At 39.5% G+C, this 23,831-nt stretch overlaps 1 protein-coding gene across 1 annotated transcript in view; it reads right to left on the bottom strand.

Annotated features, from left to right (window-relative positions):
• The window catches only part of TRPC6 (transient receptor potential cation channel subfamily C member 6), a 96,605-nt gene that overhangs the window by 54,802 nt on the left and 17,972 nt on the right, over positions 1-23,831 (bottom strand). The window lies entirely within an intron of this gene.

The following is a 23,831-nucleotide window of genomic DNA, read 5'->3' as shown; positions in this document are numbered from 1 at the left end:
GGGAAGACATTTTAAAAGCGGAAATCTTCACACTCTTGCTATTATTGTTCCTCTTCAGTTTATTTTAATTGTACCTTTCCACATTTAACCAAAGTCCTTGTTCATTCTGCTGTGGTTTTTTTTCATAAACCAAACTCTGCTTCCCGACATATGTGATAATTAACCTCATTTGTGAAACTCTTGTCCCCAAGCACCTTCTTAACTCCTGCATTTATTTTTAAACCAACACTCATTAAAGACAATATTGTCACCTACTTTATCCAAACTTGCCAGCAGATATTAATAAATTGCTTGTAAATAATAATACACAATAAAATTAAAATAATAGAACAAAAACTGGAAAACAATGCGCCATTCTTCCCAGTCCTTTGGGTTCTATGTTTCTATGTGTAAAATGAAAGCTATTTAGGGCAGTGATGGGCTGCACTTCCTATCATTTGAGCCTAGAAGACAGCTGTTCATAACAATCAACCAAATCAGAACATGCTGAAAAGAGACCCTACTTTGAAAGTCCCCAGGGAATACAGACAGGGGAACTGTTGCACAAACTGTACATGGAGATGCAGCAGAGTCCAGCAGACAGACAAGTATCTACCCAGGAAATCTGGGATCAAAAGCTCTTCCCTTGTAGTTGTAAGAAATAAATGGGGTTTTTTAATCCCTAAAATCCAACAATCCCAACCAGATTTCATTTTCGGGAAAATAAAAGCCCATTTCAATTTCTGATTCTTTGAAATATGGAGAGTATGTTTACTTTCCCAGAGCACGTGGTAGGATTTTTTCAGGATGCAGGACGGCGCTTGTCTCTCCTCTCTGTGCTTTTACCACTCTTCAGCTGCCTTTCACCACTGAGATAGGGAGAAGCCCAGCAGTGTAATAAAATCCCTCTTCTGACAGAAATAGGCTGCTGGATTATTCCATTCTTAGCTCCTTTCCATTATGAAAAGAACCATCTATGGTTGTTCCTTGGTTCCTGGGAATTAGCCAATATCCTATTTCATCTTTCACTCAGCACTATTTTACCGCAGCTCATAATCTCCAGTGAGGAATCTTGTCAAGTGATTTTAGAAAACATAAATATCCTATCTCCAAGAAATATCACTTATCTGATGCAACATTTTTATGGTACTTAAAGGGACTTCATAAACTCAACAAGGCATGCTCTCTTGTTTTCAGACTCTCCTGGCTATTGACAGATAAATCACCTGTTTCCAGGGATTCTCTGATTCCTCAAACCATAGAAACTTCAGAGTGTTCATATCATAAACGATTTATCAAACTAAAATATTATAGTTATACAGAGAGTATACAATTGCTTTTCCATGAACAGTTGCTTTCCCTTTGAACAATCCAGCAACAGAATGAGAGATGGCCATTGAAGTACAAGAACTGGAAATAACATGGGAGGAACAACAAGCTCTTTGTCTAGATGGACTTGCCATGCAGAGCTTGGATTCACTTTCCATCTCCAAGAATGCCAAATTTCCATTCGCACATTTTAGAGCAATAAGTGCTAAACCTGTACAAAGAGCAGGTCATCTTCTAGTGCTACTGATCATTCTTTAAGAAATGTAATGGGTATTACACTGAGCCTAGACAAACGTTTCTTTCTCTGCAGAGTATAAAGGGGGAAAAAAGAACCATGACCATTATTCTTCATTAGATTTACTAAGCACCTGAAACAATTAGTTCCAAATACTATTTCATTTAGCTTACAAAAATATATCCACTCCCTATTCCTTCTTGTTGTTGTTGTTGTTGACTGAGCTTTCACACATTACTAGTGATGCAGAGGAATCAGAACACAGCAGGTCCCTAGCTGGATCTCAAATGCAAATTCCTGATTTTACCGACCATCATCAGGAACATACTTCATAAGCATGCAATTGTAATTGATATAGAGATGAAGTAGATATACGGAGACTGAAAATAATCAGTTCCACATTGCCTGTTAAAGTAAGAAGCACCCTGAAGTGCTTCAGGTTGTGCAAGGTTAAACTGTATCTGAGAACAACTAAACCATTGCTGTCTATCTCCGGCTCTGTTCTGCTTAGTAGGAGATTTTTTTCTCTGTATTATACTAAAAATCTGTCTCATAATACAAACAATCTACCTAACACATCCATGTGAGTCTTGATCTTCCAGGAACAAATAAAAGAGTGCATTTATGCTTTGGCCAGTTTTGGTGGAAAAAAATCCACAACTTAAAAAAAAATAATGGACTGGGATGAAGCAAGGTAATTATGTCCACAAAAGATGGCCTCAAACAGGGTTTCAAATATTTAGAAACCTTCTGTTAAGGAGAAGAGCACCGCAGGTGCAGGCGACTCCACTCAGAAGAATTTGCTGCAGCAGAACCCAGTGGAATGGCCACTTCACCTCCCTGTTGAGCTTTGACTTTCAATGGTGCATTGGTTTCTGTACAAAGAAAAATCAGTAGATGCAAGATAGCCTGATACATAAATAACAAAGTGGAATATCAACCAGGAGAGAATGAGGAAAAAAAAAAATCCTGACATTTTATTCTAGGAGTTTGTGCAATGCTTCAATTCCACACTGATAAAAAATAGTAAGGAAACCTAATGGTCAATTTTAGAAGGTACCAGCCTATTCAACTGCCCATCTTATCCAACATTAATCAAGCTGTTCAATAGTCCAGGCTCACCCTGAATTGCTTTTTCTAGCAGTAAGCAGAGAAAACGACTATCCCAAAGTCTAAATTTTAGTTTATTACACTTTAGTTTATTATACACTTCTATAGAGACACCTGATATCTCCACATACAAAACAAACAAAAAACCACAACAGGAAATGAAGAAAACCAAAGTGAAAGCATTCCAGTACTTAATTCTAAATGGATTAAAAGAATCGAATGATCTCATTTGTGGAAGCAGAAGAAGTAACTCAGATCACCTAGAGTTTCGCTGAATTTAGCTGAAAGAAGCTGGTGTTTGGTGTGTTACCCTCTCCTCACCTTGCTACAAATCTCATTGCAGCTTGACTCTTGAGTCGTATCTTTGTAAGCAGAACTACATTTCCTCATCCACATTTCATGTATATTGTATAAAACTACTCGCTTCCTTCTTTTTATGTGACCTAAATAAAGAACTCTTGTAAGCAAAGAATAAGCTTTTTCTTTTTTCTAAAAATACTTTACATTTTACGTATAAATAAGTAATAGTGATATGAAGCATCTGGGCCAAGTTCACTGTATGAAAACTAGTTCAGCTATCCAAAAAAGTAAAGATTCATTTAATGCTACCTTTAGTATCAGAGTGGATGAATTTATACAGCGTTTGTGTCCCCTTAGCACTGTGTAACTGCTGGTGCTAAGAGAAGTTAAAAATAAGGTGGATGAACTCAGCTCATGCTTTTTCAGGTCTGCATGTTTTGGGATTTTGTGTTTTCTGTTTCTCAAATTATAAGTCAATAATGGAAAAGACTACTCGGGAAAAAGGAGAGGCATTATGAGAGAGTCAGAGAAGAAAAACGCAGAAGAGAATAGACTTCTATTATCCATTACAAGAAAATTTGCACAGTTAAAGAATTAAGAGCAAATTAAACATAACTTCAAGACTGAATAAAAGGAAAAGACGAAATGAAGTAGAAACAGCAGAAAGAATACACACAATGAGATGAGTACTCAGTGTTCCTTATAAAGACTCATTCAACTTTACTTTTCTTCTGATTAACGTCTTTTGTATGGAGAACAGCACAGTGCCCCAGAATTACTCACAAACACAAAACGTTAGGACCTTGTTTCCAGGCCTTCATATATGAGTTGTACAACTTGTTCCTGCTCTCTGTTCATCTCTTTCTACATTGGTGTCTAACCACATGTCCTACAAACCTTCTGAAAGTCAGGCCAGAGATTTTAATTGAATTTATTGTATTTCCTTTGAGTTTATTTAATTCTATAGACAGGTCAGTAACAGCAAAAAGTATGCTTATGTGCTGTGTTGACCTCATATTTTCCAAGAAAATCAATGTGTTTTCATTTCTATAGTAGGGAAAAACAAGTTTAATATGCTACATTCCCTTTCTCTGCATCATCAACCATAACAGTCTATCTATCAAGGTCTAACTCTTCAGTGTTCGTTTGCATATCTTTTCATGTATACTGTACCTCTGATGAAATTGTTGCTTACTGTAACTGCTAGAGCAATCACAACAGGTTTACAACTGCAATAATGACCTTTTTGAAAGGATGCTAAACTTATTGCAAGCTGATTAGAGAAGAAAAACAACCCCAAGACAGAGACCATATATTTATTTTCACTCCTGCTGCCTCTGAGGTATAATTTTTCACGTTTTTGTCTCATTTCAACTAAAAGAAAAAGAGAAGCAAACATTACAATAAAGTAGAGAAGGGAAAGATACTTTTAAATTAGTTAAAATCGGAAATAAATAATCAAATAATATCAAATATGCAACAGTATCAGTGAAACAACATCAACAATATCAATCTTCACTAGAGATCTTTTTCTTAGAGAAAAAAAAAAAACCTGAATGAAGTCTGAGAGTTTTCTGAGTAGGACTTGCTGGGCTGGCCTATAAAAAATGGTAGAATGACCTAAAAGGCTGTGTTATCATTCCACAACTGTATCAGGAAGCACTGCTGACAAGAAGGAAAACCATGTAAGAAATTTGACTTATAAACATACTTCTCATGCTGGCACCTGGGTTATTTAAGGCACATAAAAAATGAGAAGATGGCAGCCAGTTGATCCAAAGGGGAAAAATGTTCTTTAAATAGGGGAGAGCATGAGAAAATTCAGGGAAAAGTTAACAACCAGGACCTCAGGTCAGGAAGTTACTCGAGAATACAAACTCAGTTTACTGAAGCGGCATATGATCTTGGATGTTTCTCTGCAAAACTAAAATCCACGGGTGTCAGAGTCTGCCTGAATTTGGATCATATGCACTCCAGGAGAGTGAACTGTCAGGTCCATTCTGGTCTGTTCAAACTCCATGTTTCTTGTTTTATTTAAAAAAATCTTGTGCCCTACAAAACATCCCACTAGATATCAATGCCAGTGAAATTACCCTGCCCAAATTCATCACATATTCAGAGAGCAGGGAATCCTCACGCTATACCACCAAACAGCTACAGAGGTACAAAAAAAAATAAAATAGCCTTTTTTATTTTCCATTCCTGGAAGTACAGACTAGCAAGGTGGTCTAAATGTGCTTCTCCAGACTAGTGAAAAATTTACAAATCTGTTGATACACATCTTTGAAATGCCACTCCCCAAGAGCCGTACTGCACAAGCTCCTATGCAGGAATCCTTGTGGAAAACGGATGGCAAGAAAAAGAGTGAATATACAGCTCCTGGCTGAAGCTTCAGTCCCTCTCTGGCGTAACAGGATTACACTGGTTCTGTTCACAGCCGTACTGCTACATCCAGGATCCCCGTGTGCAGCACAAAAACATCAAAGAAATCACAGGTGGTGAAGCATTTTGGATATTATTTTCACATAAAATCATGGGCAACATCAATGATGTCTAAGCAAACAGTCTGAACATGTTTTCTTAGCCAAAATTCACATTACCTTGCACCCAGGAAAGGCTTCTTACACCTATCACCACTTCCACAGAAATACTGAAAACCTGCAAGCTAACCTCCCAGCTCAGTTAGTCTTCCAGGGTTCCAGAGGGAGAGAAGAAAAAAAAGAAAAAGGAAAAAAAAAAAAAAAAAAGGAAGTAAATTACAAGAAAGAAACTTGCAGAAGATGCAGACCCATAATCCATTTGGCTTTACATCTGTTGGCTGAATCTGTTTCTCTCAAAACAGTAACAACTCAAATCCAAAACCCACAGACAATAAAGGAAAAAATTCCCATTGATGTTAACACATTTAGGATTGGACCAAAGGAACTTAATGGATGAAGCAGCTTATTTTCTAGTGGAACTTCTTTTTTTGTCCTGAAGTTCATTAGTGAGGAAATGAAAGGTTTCAGTGACTGCAGGCATCGAGCAAAACCTAAATATTAACTTGGCCCATCAGTGCAAAGTTTAAAAAAAGTCCTAAATGCTTTGCTCAGCATCAAAAGGACACATTTTAATACTGATCTTCAAGGTCATAAAGTAGTTGCCAAACTGCTATTTTTATGCCTTAAAAGGAAAAATCAGACTTATGTTAGCATCTCACAGTTGGTGTTAGTGGCCCTGAGATGGAACAATCAATTTGTCTTCTTTCGCTTCTGGAAACAATATCATTGTGTCACCACATCCCTGAGCAACTGCGTGCTTTCCCTCAGGTTTTACAAAAGCAAAACTTAGATACTGAATAATAAATAACATAAAATAAATTTGGAGTAAAATGCAACCTCTTACATCTATGACGCAGTTGGCGTTGCTATGTCTAGGGTGGCTTTTGTTGAACACTGTCAGAACCTAAATAATGTTCCTAAATCACCTGTTTTGCTAGGATTAAAGAAACATGTCCTAAATGCTGTCCTTGGTAAAGAACTAATAAAAGCCCTGTGTTTTGTGAAACACCACTTTTTGTGTTCTATTTCCCAAGCTTCTGAAATTGCTTTTGTGACGGGCAGCCACAGCTCTTTTCATGAGGTACCCATGTCTGGCTATGCCTGTGAACACTGAAACGCTTTTTGACACTGCGCCAGAATAAACACCCACATCCACTTCATCTGCACTGAAATCAATGATGTGACAGAAGTTATCTGAAAATACTATGCACAACTAAATAAATTTCACTCATTTTATGATAAAGGTTTTTGCCCTTATGATTATTTACTGATGGAGTATCTGAAACCTCCTGATTCTTATTTTGCTGGCTGCTCCACAGACACCCAGGAAGCCTCAAGGGAACTTAGAGAGGAACCTTATCTATATAACTTTTACAATCACCATTTGTCCAATACAGGCCTCGTACAATCATTAATTACCTTGCCTCTCTATGGGTTTCATTTCGAGATGTTTCACAGAACGTTCTCCCATGATAACCTTTTATCATCTCAGTTTCTAAAGTAAGTGGGCCAACCTGTGGCTCAGCTACACCTGACGCCCTGCTGAGCCCTGGTGGGATGAGTGGCCTCGCCAAGATCTCCTTGGGATGCCACCCACCCAGGCTCTGTGGTGTCCAAGGGTGATCTAGAGCAGGGGAGACATAATCCTCTTTACAGACCTGAAACTTCTACTTCTATTATCTTGGAGGTGTCCTTAGTATCACCTAACTTCAGAGTCTGGCTGTGTAAGTGCATCCATGTGTGAACAACTGCCAACGCAACATGGGGCAACCCCACAAGCATCTCCCTGCTTAAAAGTCTCTAAATATCTCATCACTCTTCTTTTGGCTCCTGGTTAAAACTACCATATATGCACATTTTAGACCACAGGAAATTCATGTTCACCAGCGTTCTGTTCATCATTTAATTCCTGTAACACCTATATTTCAACCTTTTCACTTTTAGATATGGGAAATGCACAAGGAAGGGATGTGTGTGTATTTGTGGGTTAACAAGGAGTGCAGGAGTCGGGATGTGAAAACTGGTGTCTGGGGAACAAGTGCTGTAGTTGTTCACAGTGCTGAAGTCCAGACACAGGGCAGTTACTTGGGAGAAATATCTAAATATATAACCAAATTCAAATCACAGATTTAGCGGAGCTTAACATGATTAAGCCTATAATGTTACAAATTGTATTTCTAAGTTAACGCTTTATTTTTTTAAATTACAACTCAAAGAACAACAATTTCCTAACTACCTCTTCTTTTATTTGTTAAATATTCTTAATAGAACTTATCAAACTAATAGTTAATCACTTTCCTTTGAATGGCTATAGAATATTTGAAGGACTGTTTGACTACCAGGAACTCTGCCTAGAAGAAGCGAATTAGCCTTTGCTCCTCATGCTGTTACTGAGAAGATTTTAACACATTGGAGCAGAATGCCTCAGGTATTTCCAAATACTCACTGAAAGGACTCAGGACTATAACTCTTTCATGTTTCTACTGCTAATGAGATCTGGAGGGAGCTCTTTTGGCAAACATGTTCTCTCCTGTTCTGCACAATCTACATTACTACGCTAGATCTTTCTGACTTAAGCTGCACAAAAAAATCCACTAGTAAGAAACGGACTGTATGTCAGCATGGTGCAGTTTTCTTCAAAAAATTTAAACATTAGTCATTCAGTACAGCAGAAAATAATCTGATGGCTTTTAATGGAGTATACTCATGTTGAGACCAGAACCGACTTGGAAAATGAGATAATGTCTAATCATACCCATTATGTGTGATACAATCAGATGGGATTGATTTGACTAAATATAGATGTAGACAATGCAGACATCTGCAACTGAGCTAGGCACCCCAAACCTCCACCACAGCTGATGGGCAGAAATAAGCCCTTCCACAGCACGATGCATCGCCCCAAGTGCCTAAACTGAATTGCACATTAGAAGTGCCTATTTATCTCCATTGATTATAAAATGAGCTAAGCATGTCTAGTTGAGATGTAGATACCTACGTATACTTCACTAAAGTTATCTGAGAAGATTAAGACTTTCTCATGTTCTGACTGAGGTCTTTACTAACTGCTCCAAGAAAGGTATCACCTCTCTCCACAGACCTTACCTTGCCAACATCCTTAAATCATTCTGACTACAACACTGCCTCTGGAACCTGAAGGATACTAGTTTTTCAAACTGTGCCTCTATCTATAAGGTAGAATACATAGAATTATGCTTAAAGTTGCACAAGAAGTTAGGCTGAAAGCACGGATTCCATAGGTTTACATGAGAACCAATGCCTCCTTAAAAACATAGTTTTCTGATGTTCAATCTAAGCTTTTGCAAAAGGTCAAATTATGCTGTGAAAATTCTCCAGGCAGTCGCATTTTTACCATGTCAGCATAAGCAAGATAAAGCTAAACATCTCTTTGGATCTAATCCAAGTGTTACTGACTTGTGTGGGAACTGGTCTGGACCTTTAATGGTCAAAAAGGGTCTGAAAAGTCCTGTGATGAGATGAAGTAATGCTATATGTTTGGAAGAGATGAATCACTATCAAAATAAGCAGCCATCTTACTTTAGTTACCACACTGTATTAGAACATCAACGTTAAAAAATAAAACAAAACAACCAAAAAAACCCAGACAACAAACCCAACAACACCAACACCACCACCAGCACAATAGAGATCAAGCCATTGACCGCAACTCTTTGAGTGCGACCATCCAGCCAATTCTTTACCCACTGAGTAGTCCATCCATCAAATGCATGTCTCTCCAATTTTGCAACAAGGATGTCATGTGGGACAGTGTCAAATGCTTTGCATGAGTCCAGGCAGATGACATCAGTTGCTCTTCCCTTATCCACCAATGCTGTAACTCTGTTTGATACCATTTTAAACATTTTCTTTAATTTCAAACCACAGATTTAAAAAGTAGGTTTTTTAGTTTACAATTTTCCCAAGAATTTGTGGTTGACTATCTTAGGACTCTGGTTTCAGCAGATATGTACAAAGAACTTCAATCAGAAAGTTGTTCAAGATTCATATTTTTATATAAATAACTTCTATTATATGAGGCTGGATTTGAATGAGTACATCTAAAGTTTCGTGGTAACCTAAGAACAAGCAGTACTGCCATAAAGTACAAGACCAAGGCAATAAGGAAGTTAAGAAACTTTTCCTCCTCCAGTAAATTGACATCTAAAAAGTGAAGGCAGGTTTCTTGAACCTTCCCCAAAACCATTCCCCAAGAATTACGTAGGACCAGTCAGATTCTGTGGTGACAAGATACAAGGATTTATACGTCTGTATAACCAATTCAAATCCACTCTATGCTAAAAATGTGGGAAAGATCCTTGCCTAGCTAAAAATGTCGTGTTTCATGGAACTTCAAGAATCCAACTTCACAGTTATTAGTAGCCCCTTGTTCTGTATTCATAAGAAATTACTTGGCATTCTCATTTTTAATTCCACAAGTACTCTTAGCACTTAATGTTTGTGGCTGTCTGCAAAATCAGGTATTTCAGATGCATCGTATAGATGGCTTGTTGTTCCCACAGAGAACCTCTGCCTGGGTATGTATACACAGTCCTTCACACGCGGATGCCAGCTTGGCCTGAACTTGCTCTTAGCTCGTAAATGCCATTGGCGTGTTGCAGCGCTTGGGCTATGAGCTCAGCTGGAAGGCAGATGGCTCAGAATGAACTTTTGGGTTAGCTGTGGTTACTCAGCTCTGCGGTTGTTGGAGGTTCACGTTAGGCCAGCTTCAGAAGTCAGCAGAACGAACACTCGCCTGCAGGCAAAGATTACATAGAAGCCAGAGTGTCAATTTTTACGTCCATTAATGTTTCTGCCCAGGAACTTCAATGTGGGTGTTTCTACTACATGAGGAAAAAGAAGAATCTCCAGTAATTAAAGATTTATCATCTACTCTTCTTCTCCCATTACCTTAAATATAATCAAGGCATTGAACTGTCACTTATCAATAACATATTGATTACAATCTTTTCACATTTAAGAAAATTTTCAAAGCCTTTATTTCTTCTTACTGTTCTATTTCTCCACTAAGCCAGTGCTTACTTTCACAAACAGGTTAAAGATTGCAAATTACCTGCATAGAAGGAATAATAAGGCCCAGAGGATCTTGACTTGGCCATTAGTTAGAATGAAATTGCTGTGCTGTCCTTTTTGGGTGACTTTTCCTCACTTTCTTTTTCATTTTCTAGAAAATATCTCAACGTATTTAACGACTGTAGTCTTAGAGATACCATTGTTGTTGAAGTTTCAATTTCTTTCAATTGTTTTAATTTTCCATTCTTCAAACTCCCTCCTGTTTACAGAATCTACAAGATTCACACAAACACTACTGCAGATCCCTCCCTTATTTTGTTAGGTTACAAACTATCTTTTAATTGCAAAATAATATTTACATTTTTATATTGCAAACAGTACGTCCAGAAAAAAACAGATGGCAATTTTTTAATAATACATATAAATCTGAACTCATTAAAAAGGTATTAAAGAAGACTGAAATAAAAAACTGCTTCTACTTTCAGTAGAAAGGACTTTTTTTTGTTTAGGAATATTATATATTTGTAATGGCTGTGAGATCTCAGGCTTTTCTGTTTCCTTCTCCTTTCAAATCCATCAATAACAGCACAGCATTCTTTCCTCATCTTTGTTTCATTCCATCACTTGTCTTTGGAAAGGACGGAGGAGGGGGAGAAATCTTGTCATTCAGCTAGCCATGTTTCCTGGGATATGCAAGGTTTATTATTTGTTTTGGAAACAGAGGAGCTTTATTAGGGTTATTCTTGGGCATATGCTCTCTGCACATTTTTCTTTCAGGACCCAATGTGCCTTTTTTCAACTTCTTCTGAGTACCCAGGAGTTTCACAAAACACCTGCAAACAGAATCAGTAGGTACTAGGAATCAAAACGAAACTTTTATTTTTGCCTCCCTCATAAACCTATTGATCACAAAGGTACCATGTTTTCTTATGTCTCTGGACAGCATCTCACACAAAGGGTTTCTGCTCAGTGACTAAAGTCCTTAGGCTATGTCTGCACTAATAAATGAATGAGTGCCAGGGAATGTTCCTGGGCAGCAGAACTCCATCATCTGTACAGCTAAATTGTTAGCATGGTCCCTGGTATGTTTTTGGGCCAACTAGCACTCCCAAATATTCCCACGCACTGCTCAGGAGTTAACCCAGGCCATAGAAAATTTCCATTTGGTAGTCTCAATGCCACCACCCTCTTTTAGCAATTCACAGAGTTTAATAAAGGGTCATGGGCTGTTCAGTGCCATTTCACTTCATGGGTCCCAGCACACTTCACTGTTTAGCACAGATACAATCTTAAAGTTTTTCCCTGTTCCCATATGTGTGTTCCACTGATAGTCTAGTTCCACATCAGAACAAGACCAAAGAACTCATCATTTTCTTCAGATTTCCCTCCGACATCTTGAGGTTTCCAAAGAAAAAAAACTGGGCTGCTGCCTGGAAGGCAACCATAGCATGCATCAGACAGCTCCTCAGTCCGCACAGTGACAGGACCAGGACGATGGAGCACACAGCAGAAAGCACCTGTCATTCTGTTTTTTCTATAGCCTTACATGATGTGTCCCATTCTGAGCATAAACCAGTTATTTCAATTCATGTTTCCTGCATTATAAGGGAGGAGTCTATATCTTCTAGAGAAATTATTTGTATTGCAGGCACTTGAAGACTATCATTCTCTTCAGGACTCAGCATGTCATGCTGGCAAGAAACTGAAGTTTTTGCGTCCACAGGACCCCTGTAGTGTTCTAGCTCTCTGGGATCCATGAGAAATGACTGGCTTCAGCAATGGAGCAAACATGGGCCAGTACATACATATCACGTACCATCCAGCTACTACATCTCTCCAGCACAGCTGCCTGGCGATGAGATGGTTCTGCAGGAGCCAGTGTTGATCTGTCCTGGCTCACACACTCCAGCTCAGTACCAGCCACAGCAGAGCATGATACCTCCACCCAGAATGAGATGCCCATCACTGCAGAACTACATCAAGGCACAGGTTTAAACCTTGTTTCTACAAATGCCAAAACTTCATAAATATTATCAATAAACTTACAGAGAGCACACCATATAGAGGGGTACTGTTCAAGAAGTACTGTATAGAGGAGTTAATGGAAGTGAAACATCCACTGGAAATACTGCAAATGGTAACTATATATATATATATATAAATTATACCTAGAACACTGTGAATAACTTGTCAATGTAATACTATCATACAATAAATTCACAAATGTTCCTCAGGCCAATTTCTCGGTTTTATTACCATGACGTATTTTAATTTTATTAGAAGGATTCAAGAACACATTTACACTTCTGTCATACAACTATAAATACATTCCCTTTTGGTGTATCAGAGGGTTTTTTATAATGGTTATATTGTGGCTATAGTATGCAGCTAAATTAAACTGTCATAGGAGATTTATTTATTAAGACTAGGTCAAAACTCAGCATTGAGTAAATTCCAGAGAGTTATGGCTCCCTCCCAACCTGCATGAGAGTTTCTTTCCTAAAAAACCAAATGGAGACAGGAGGGGTGTGGGAAAGGTGGAGGTGGGGGGAAGGACACCATGGCCCTGGAGACATCCTGGACAGGTTTCAGATGCAGGGCTTTGGAAGCATTCACAGACCAATATAGATAGAATAAAAGAGTACCAGCTACTTCTTCAGGCTCTCTTTCTAGAATCAGCATGAAGGAAACTTAAGTCCAACAGAAAACTTTTGGAGGAAGGAAAAGCTGTAAAGCAACAGAAGTGCAGGGGGATCAGACAGACTGCTTGTCTCTTACCAGCCACCAACTCTCTATTTATAACTTTCCCAGGTCAGGATTCTCTGAGTCCTTCGGAGAACACACACACACAACTAAACTTCTCTATCATTTGTTCTGTATCTTTCCCCTTTTTAGAGCTAAAGAAAGTCTGCTTCTGCAGAACAAAGAAGTGTGTTCTTTTCATTGGCACTATCTGGTACAGTGTATTTCATTATTTTAGTCAACTGTTTGCATGACAGGCCTGAGGGACTAATCCTCAGCTATATCTACACTAGTAAAAATGCTCATGAATGTTTTGGGTCACTAATGCCAGTTGGCATCCAGAAGCCCACAACTACGACCACTGTGCTCAGTTCCAGTAAACCGTTTTCACTGTTGAAAGAAGAGTGGCTGCATGAAAACCAACAACTGGGAACAGTTCCAGAAACACTCTTAATTCCCAAACTGTGAAGGGAATTGTTTGGGAGACTGTAGATGTCTTAGGCAAAAAGCACGCCAGGGAACTTTCCAACTTGTTACTCACAAACAAAGAATTGGTTAACGATAAAAGTCAATGACAGCCTTGTCTGCAAGGACTGTGAGGTTGTGCAGCTCAAAACCCTGAGGGAAGGCAGCAAGACAAACAGCAGAATTAGAGCCTTGAACTTAAGGAGAGCAAATATGACCTTGTTCAGAGACCTGCTTGGCAGCATCTTGTAGGAGGGCAAATAAGCCAAGGAGAATCTGATCTTCAGGATACCTTCCTCAAAAGTAGAACAGTCCTTTGTGATGTACCAAAAGCAAACAAGCACAGTAAAAGGAAGCATAGAACAACAGAGTCCTGACTGACCACAAGTGCAAAAAGGAAGCATAGGGATAGTGGAAGAAGGAGCAAGCTACTTGAGTACAATACAAAGATATTGACCAACCACATCGTGATGGATTTGGGTAAAACGAAGTTCAGGTAAAGTTAAAATTAGCAAAGGATGTGAAAAGCAACTAAAAAGGCTTTTACAGATACAACGGTGAAAAAGGAAGGCTAACGAGAATGTGGGTCTGTCACTCAAAGGGGCAGTGAACCTAGTGGCATGAAAAAGTCAAAGTACTCATTGTTCTCTTTGCCTCGGTCTTTGCCAGCAACTTTTGTCGTCGAGTCTCTCAGATCCCTGAGACAACTGTCAGAGTCTGGGGGAGCAAAGCATTATCTACATTACAAGAAGATTAAGTTGGGTCAGCTGGGTATACATAAGTCCAATGGACCACATCAGGCACATCCAAAGTCACTGAGGGAGCTCACCAATGCCATTGCAAGTTTACCCTCTACTTTCTTTGAAAGGTTTTGGTAATTGGGAAAAGCTCCTGATTCTTGATAACTAGAAAAAGGCAAATGTCACATCCATTTTCAAAGTAGGGCTTCCCCAGAGGTGGGATACGCAGAGCTATAGGTGAATCAGCCCAATCTCAGTTCCTCAGGAAAGCTATGTGGCAAATTCTCCCAGAAGACATTTCCAAGACATGAAGGATAACAAGGTGACTAGTATTGATTTACTAACGGGCAAATCATACCTGACCGATTTGATTGCCTTATTTGACAATAAGATGGGCTCACTGCACTGAGGTTGAGCAATGGCTGCCACTTACCTTGACTTTAGCAAGGTCTTCAACATGATCCCACAACAGGACAGACAAACTGTCAGGATATGGTTTGGAGGGGAACATGATAACATCAGCAGAAAATTGATGGGACATTTGGGCTCAAAGGGTGGTGATAAGCACTATGAAGTCCAACTGCAGCTGGTTACCACTGCATCCCTCCAGGAATTATACCAGTGCCAACAGTGTTTAAAGTATGACATTGATGATGAAACAGAGCATGCCTTAATAAGATGATGGGAGTGTTTGACAAACTGGAGGATAAAGCTAGAGAAATGGGCCGAATGCAACACCATAAACTTCAACAAAGGCAACTGTGAAGTCTTATATCTGGGATGGATTAACCCAATACAACAAGCTGGAGGACAACTGGATAGAGAGCAACTTTCCAGGAAGGATCTGAAGGTCTTCAAGGTGAAGAGAACTCAGCAGTGTGCCCTTGTGGCAAAGGCAATCAAATGTGTCCTGTGCTGTGAGAGCAGGAGTGCTACCAGCAGGTCAAGGGAAGTGATCCTTCCCCTCTACTGGGCACTGGTGACGCTCTGTTGGGCACATCTGGAATGCTGTGTCCAGTTCTGGACTCCCTGGGACAAAAAAAGACACAGACATACTGTGATGAGTCCAGCAAATACTCAAGGGCACTCCAGAACAAGAAATGAAAGCAAAGGCTGAGAAACTTGGCTTGGTCAGCCTGAAGACGAGAAAGCTGAGATAGAGATCTTACTGCTGTCTACAAATACCTACCAGAAGGATATAAATATAACTGAGCCAGACTAATCTCAGAAGTGCACAGTGAAAGGACAAGACGCAACAGGCAGAAATTGCAACACAGGAAATTCAGATTTGGTGTAAAAAAAAAAGAGTCCTTCCCTGTGCCACAGGTTGGCCAGAGGATTTGTGGAATCATCACTGTTGAAAATCAAAACTGTTCAAATCCAGCTGAACAATGCCAGGGGCAGCATGATATAGTTGGACCTTCTCTGAGCAGGAGTTTGGTCTAAATGATCTGCACAAGTTCCTTTCAACCTACACTGTTCTATGATTTGGGGAGTATGAACAATGTTGTAGTATAGATGGCTGCATTCCAGTACCCAGGAACATTTCCAAAAGTCATTTCATTTATCATTATAGAGCTAGCCTCTCTTTCTACTGAGAAAATGAATAAATATTTTGGAAACAGAAACATAAGAAACAGGAACTGTTTCTGAAAGGCAACTTCTTTTGCAAATGACTGAATAGGGACCCAATCATCACAGGCAAATGTGTGGTAATAAATTATTTGAGGTCAAAAAAAGAGCTCGAGAAAAGATAGAAGGAACTAGGTTGTTTATTCTCAATCAGGAAAGACTTTCACAATATAAAAAAGTTTTCAGATGGGTAATACTCGAAAGAGGAAAGGAATAATTATTCCCTTGGACTAGGCAAGGAGTTACATCAAGAAAAACTGTAAAAATGAGGCATTCGGAAACCACAAATCAACACCCTATTGCCTTCCATTAAAACAATTCCTTCAACTACAACTATCTTCTTACACTTAAGAAAAAACATCCTACGTGATATTGTATCAAATGCTTTACTGAGTTCTTGAAAATTAGCTCTGTTGTCCTTCCTATTCATATATAATTAGTCTTGCATTAGCCTACAATGTATTTTCTTTCATTTTGTCTAATTATTCTTTCCTTCCAATTTTTTTCTAAAACTTCGTGTACTGTTCTTAGAACAGGGTTAGTACATCTACCATTCAGCAGTCATGAAATATTACCCCTATTTGACAGAGCTATCAAAACCAAAAATGGCAACGGAAAGATTGCCTTTAGAAACTGAAAGCTTCGGTTAGCCTTGGAAAAAATGATTGTAATATTTTCCCTATTCCTTTCATAACATGTTTGAATCAACTCTACCAACATGAAATTTCCTTTTAAGTGACAGCCTTATAACTCTTCTTCTGAGCTTGTATCTAACTGAAATGTAGCTTATTTTTTATCAATCATATTTCAGAGATTGATTTCAGTCACCTATCTAGTTTTTTGCTTACAAAACAGTTGGAGAGCAACAGGAAATTAATTTTGTGTATTTTAGATCAAGTTGCCTAGTTGGGAAAATGAAAGCCTTGTCAATAAGGGAAAAGGGAAACGGTTATAATACAAGAAGGAAGTACAATGGCAAAATCGAAATAGTGGATTACAGCAAGATACATTTCAGTAAGCAGTAAATAAGATCTTGGAAAAAATATCTAAAAGGCAAAGGAGTTAACGAGAATTAGGACATTCTTTTTTTAAAAAAATAAATATCATGGGGACAAATATACAGTTTTCTATCATGGAAGATAAAAAGGTTAAGAGATCATCTTAACCAAACTATAGGCATTTCTGGATACGTGAGAGGAAAGTAGTAGAAACAGAAGTGATAGTTTGCTAAGAAAGAAGACAAACACAGAAAGAGAAAACAGAAGCAGAAAGCATGGGGGAAAAAAATGAAAGGCTTGAAGGTGTCTGCAGAGTAGGCTATTCCAGAAATTATTGCAAAAGCACATTGATAGAAAACAAGGAACTAAGACACAATCCACAGTATCAAAAAAAAAAAAAAGGACTAATCGAGTCAGCAAAGATTCACAATCAAACCACGAAGTATATAAAAAAATAAAAGGCTATGAAGGGTTTATTTTGGAACTGACACTGCTCTGTATGTCCAATTTAACTGACACAATGCAGGAAAAAATGGCAGAGCTGAGACTCTCATAGGTCTTGTTCTACTTGTTGAACATACTTAAGATGTTCAAGCTTGTTTCAAGATGAAAGAGCTTCTAATTTTAATGGGCTCCCTAGCTGGGTGTTCTACATGGCCCTTTGACATTTCAATACCCATATGAAAATGCATTCCAGAGACTTTCTATTGTGAAGTAGGAACAAATGCATGGAAGTTAATTTGCCTGAAAGATTAATTTAAACACAAATAACATATATATTTGAGTATTACACCACCACTGAGATATGCTGTGCTCTGCATTTCTATATTTACCTAAATAACATAGACAAAGTAAGCACCACATGGAACGGGGCACCTGAGCCAGAGCACACACTCCCACTGGAACTGACACAGAGAACCAGAAACCCCTGGGGCATAGCTCACCGGCTTTTCACTCGTTTAGATATCTTAGAGTTTTACATTTAGGCTGGTGAAAACTGTGCACTAAAAATTACTTTCTCTCTAGTGATTAACTCCAGTGGTCAAATTAATTATATCAATGACCAAGTATATTACATACAACACATTGCAAGCTGTTGTTTTTAAGGAAAGTGATGACAAAGGTCATGTCCAGTGATGATGAAAGCTCAAATCGGAGAACTGCACTTTGAAGACACCCATGATTGGTTTTACAACAATTTAGCTCTGCTAATTATTATTGCCATTTAAACTACTATCACTCTCTGGTATTTTCAGTCTGAATATGTGACACTCTTTTAAGAATTTTTTGAGGACTCCTCAATGTGGCACTTCAGCATCTTTGAGTAGTTCCCCAAATGATGTAATTAATATGGCCACATCCACTTAACTCTCTTTCACCTTTGCTCATAGTCAAGTTATTTGACAACTGTCACAGATCTGTCAAGTTTCATGCCCCGATGACATTCCCGCCCTGACTCCACTTTCAGGCCTCTCCCAGGCAATGGCCAATGGGGCCACCAGCCTCAGAATTCTGTAGGGTCTCTGCCTCTTCTGAACCCAAAGTCCCTGAAATGTCAATTGTATTTCTGATGCTTTCCAAGAAGCTCAACTAGAAATACTGCACCTGACATTCTAACTGGGGAATGAACAAACCTTCTCCCCAAGTATTACACTGAATAGAGCTGTATGTTGGGTCTGGGTCTTCCCAATGGAAGTACAAGGATCAGAATCAGTCTTGTGAATGAAAAGTAGGACCTATTTTAATTCAAAGTTGCCTCAGTTTCTCTGCAATGTGCAGTAAATACTGCAAACTTTAAACATATGTCCTATGTGGAAAGATACTTCCACACAGCATATAATTAACTGTTCCTTTTCTAATTATTTCATTAACTGAGATTACACCCTCAGGCCCTAAACAAGAACTTTGGTAATACTGAAATGTACATTTTAGAATAAAGAAAGCACAGATAATATCTGCCTCACTAAATTCACCTGATAAAGATGTCAAGAATAACAATTTGCCCCAAGTTGAAAAACTTGATCTATTCTTGAAAAAAAATATAATGTTATTTACCTGGTTCAGAAACCCTGAAAATCAAAATTAGATGAACTCACAGTACAGAAATCCTTATTGAAAGCTCACAGCTTGTAAGTGTAATAGACATCTTGAGATGTAACTTCAAAATAAAGTTTCAGTGTTGTTCACACTCGAAGTTCACCATTAAATTTCCTTGAAGGTATTACACTTGTAACTGAAAAAATACAGCCAACTAGTGAGTTCCTGACACATCAGTATGTATAAATTTTGACAGAATACATATAAAAAATACTGCTGTGATCAGACACAGGCAATGTCATCAAATCTTGAGGCTCACTTTAGCAAATTCATCTGTAACTCTCAAAATTGGAAATGTCATAAATCCAATGATATCAGATAGAAATAATCAATGGCATTTATTTTCACAGTAGTTAGAACTGCCAATACAATACGTTTCTCCTTCTAAAGTGATGTTACAAAATGAACATACATAATCAGAAAGACTAATCTTTGTAATTTTAAAAGAAGCATACTATTTGAGAGGGTTTATATATAAGAAAAAAATGGCTTTAAGTTCACAATAATTTGTTTTTCAAATACAATGGTTTTTTTTAGTGTTGTCCATCCATATAAATTTTTTTCAAACGCTGCTCCCTTCCCTTAATCAATGTCAAAAATAAGGGTGATCTCCAGATGGTGTAAGCTGTTAGAAAACCACTGATCATTCTGTGGTTATGCTGACATACATAAAGCTCCCATTATCACCACAATATTTATCTGTGTCTCATTTACTTGCACTTATGACATTGCCTGTACCATTATCCTAAGGAATTGTTTCTGTAAATTGATATGAACTGTAAAGATAAACATGAAGATGTCTGAACTGTCATCAAACAAATTGGATCACAGTACAGTTATTTTTTGCAGTTTTGCAAATTACAAATCATACAGTCATACTTAATTGCTAAAAATGCAAATTCTTAAGGTTCTCAAATCAAAACAAAACACTTCCCACAATGCATACACACACACACAGGGCAGACGAATCAGTAAGAATGAAAGTCATCCAGGTAATCGGGAACCTACTCAGACTTTCAGAGTACACAACGACCACTGGTAAATATCTGGAGTAGTGCAGAAAACATGTTTTATCACCAGTAAAGAAGGTCTTACATAAGTACAGCAATACTTGGTCAAATCCATTTCACCTGCAATAACTAAACTGGACAGATGCTAGATGGCTAAATTAAGCTGTAACTTAGTTCTCTGTAACATAAACCACAACTTTCAGAGCTACTTCAGGAGAGCCATAAAACTACAGCACTGTTGTTCCCATCTTCACTGTCTTCTGTAAGAAGAGCTGAACTTCTGGCAGTAGATTATTCAACAACTTGACTGCAGCCAAGATGCACTCTATGTTTTCAAACACTTCCTCAGATATATTTAGGTTTGGTTTTTAGTGCTTAAGTATTCTCATTTGCTCTTCTAAATCAAATGAGCGGTTGATTTTTCCCTGTAGTCAGCATTCCTCATTTTCAAATTCTTGTTCTTCAATCAGGGATGGAATGTTGTGATTGTTTCTACTGACTCTGCTGTCAGTTAACGCCACAACTCAGTGCTGCCATGTTTAAATAGTCTCGGGTAACAACAACAACAACAAAAACAACAACAAAAGTATCCCTGTTAAATTAATTCTCATTTTAATATCTTATAGTTGATAGAACCTCTTAGCAGATGAAGCCCTATTGCTTATCTATGCCAAATCATCCTTCAATCTCTGTCTAGGCAAACTAACTCATAAATGTTTTTATCCCCTTTTAAATTAGCAAAACTGGGAAGTTCTTTAAAGCCTTCGTATAGTCCCTTTTAAAGCTTTGTAAAACCCACATACAGAAACAGTTGATTCAATATATGTATAATACCTCTTTGCTTAGCTATCCTTCTAACTTATCATATGAACACTGTACACCAATGTTAAGTACTGGAACTTAAATTTTTGTGTCTCCCCAGACACTAAAATCTCTCTGGCTGGCATCTGTGATTAAGAACAACACAGAAACCAGGCAAACCACATGGACTACTGTGGCACCCTCCATTTTAACATTTGCACTATAAAGCTACTGTTGCTTTTGTCAATCTGGACTCTATGGCATTCTGCTGGATTGCATCTTAAGTACCGCAGTCCTACAGCTGCATCTCTCATACTTCAGTTGTCAGCCTCTTCAATATACGTTTATTGTCCAATATTTATAATCATGTAATGTCCTGAGTTGGAAGGGACCCACAAGGATCATCAAGTCTGAGGCTCTTTAGGGACATGGTTTAGTGCTAGAGTTAGGTTATGGTTGGACTCAATGATCCTGAGGGTATCTTCCAACCGAAATGATTCTATGATATGACAACCCCGCAGTTCACACCGTGTGTCTGAGGGTGTTGTCCAGTCTCTTCTTGAACACTGTCAGGCCTGGGGCCGTGACACCTCCCTGGGGAGCCTGTTCCAGTGTCCAGCACCCTCTGGGGGAAGAACCTTTTCCTCATGTCCAGCCTAAACCTGCCCTGGCACATCTTCCTGCCATTCCCTCGGGTTCTGTCACCGGTCTCCAGAGAAGAGCTCAGCCCTGCCCCTCCTCCTCCCCTGGTGAGGCAGCTGCAGCCGCCATGAGGTCTCTCTCCCCTCAGTCTCCTCCAGGCTGAACAAACCCAGTGACTTTAGCTGCTCCTCATACGGCTTCCCCTCCAAACCCTCCACCAATTTCGTAGCCCTCCTCTGGACACTGTCCATTAGCTTTATAGCCTTTTCATCCTGTGGCACCCAGACCTGCACACAGTGCTCCAGGTGAGGCCGCACCAGCGCGGAGTAAACAGCGAACAGTATTTAACTGCTCTCCTTATTGTCATCACGATCTACCAGCAGCAGGTGAGCTCCACAGAGCACTGTCTTTTCCCAGACACAATAATCTGCGGAGTTGAACAGACATCATCCTGTGTTTGGCATCTGCAATAAAGTATGAAAATATTAGGCGGTACACACTCAAACAGGGGAAACGAAACTGATTTCAGGCTTACAAACAAGACAACACTTGCTAGGACTCTAGCTTTTCCCTTCCCAGCTTTATGCCTGGTCAACATGAAAACCCAAGAGTCTTCTCCTTTCCAGACATTGGATTAAAGCTCAAGAGGTAAATATTTGTGTCTCTGGCTCTATAGGGCCTTGTTTGAAAATGCCATACTCTGACTCAACTGCTTTGCTTATATTTGCAATCACTTGCCAAATGCAAGAGCACGGCACTTACCCATATTACTGCAATAACAAGAGGGTGCCCAGGGACTGAGAAGACTTTCTGCTTCAGACCTTCTGTAGGCTTTCATTTAAAAAGTGTGACGTTAGGCCATGCTGACACTCCCTAAACTCCTGCTCAAACTTCAAGCCTTTAAATGATGGTAATTTGCATTTAAAAGTTATGAACTGGCATGTGGTGGCTAACATCACATTTCAAAAACTAACTCGGATAAAACAAGTGCAAGGTGCAAAATAACTCTCACTCTGCATCCCACAAGGCTGGCTACCTCAGCCACCCCTTTGATGTACCTGTAGGAGAGAGACATGATCCTACGAGGTTCAACAAGGCCAAGTGCCGGGTCCTGCACTTGGGTCGCAACAACCCCAGGCAGCGCTACAGGCTCAGGGAAGAGTGGCTGGAAAGTGCCTGGCAGACACGGATCTGGGGGTGTTGATTGACAGCCGGCTGAACATGAGCCAGCGTGTGCCCAGGTGGCCAAAAAGGCCAACAGCATCCTGGCTTGTATCAGGAATAGTGTGGCCAGCAGGACCAGGGCAGTGATCGTCCCCCTGTAATCAGCACTGGTGAGGCTGTACCTGGCATCTTGTGTTCAGTTTCAGGCCCCTCACTACAAGAAAGACACTGAGATGCTGGAGAGAGTGCAGAGGAAGATGACAAAGCTGGTGAGGGGCCTGGAGCACAAGTCTGATGAGGAGCAGCTGAGGGAGCTGGGGCTGTTCAGCCTGGAGAAAAGGAGGCTGAGGGGAGACCTTATTGCTGTCTGCAACTACCTGAAAGGAGCTTGGAGCATGGAGGGGGTTGGTCTCTTCTCCCAAGTAGCAAGTCATAGGACAAGAGGAAATGGCCTCAGGTTGCGCCAGGGGAGATTTAGATTGGATATTAGGAAAAAATTCTTCACAGAAAGGGCTGTCAGGCATTGGAACAGGCTGCCCAGGGAAGTGGTGGAGTCACCATCCCTGGAGGTGTTAAAAAGGCATTTAGACGAGGTTCTTAGGGACATGGTTTAGTGCTAGAGTTAGGTTACGGTCGAACTCGATGATCCTGAGAGTCCCTTCCAACCAAAATGATTCTATGATTCTATCTTCTCCCTGTCCCTCTCTGCGTCTTTCAGTAACCCCAAAGGTTTCCTGGCAGCAGTGCCACACAGTTCCTTAGCTCAGGAGCTGCAATGCCCCTTGGGGGTGCCATGTGATGGGGAGGGAGAAGAAACTCCTGACTGCCTCCACAGAATTCATGCCCATGTAAGGTCCAGCCACCATCTACTCACAGAACTCTTCAGCAGACGAGGAGGAACATGATGCTCGGCTGACAGGATAACATGAGCCTGTGTCAGTGCTGCCAACAGCTCTGCTGAGCTCTCACTGCCTTGATCATTTAATGACAGGGGG

This window comes from Caloenas nicobarica, chromosome 1 (genome assembly GCF_036013445.1).
Source record: "Caloenas nicobarica isolate bCalNic1 chromosome 1, bCalNic1.hap1, whole genome shotgun sequence".
NCBI lineage: Eukaryota > Metazoa > Chordata > Aves > Columbiformes > Columbidae > Caloenas > Caloenas nicobarica.
Note: the sequence above shows the minus strand (reverse complement) of the source record. Positions and strands in the feature narration are given on the sequence as shown.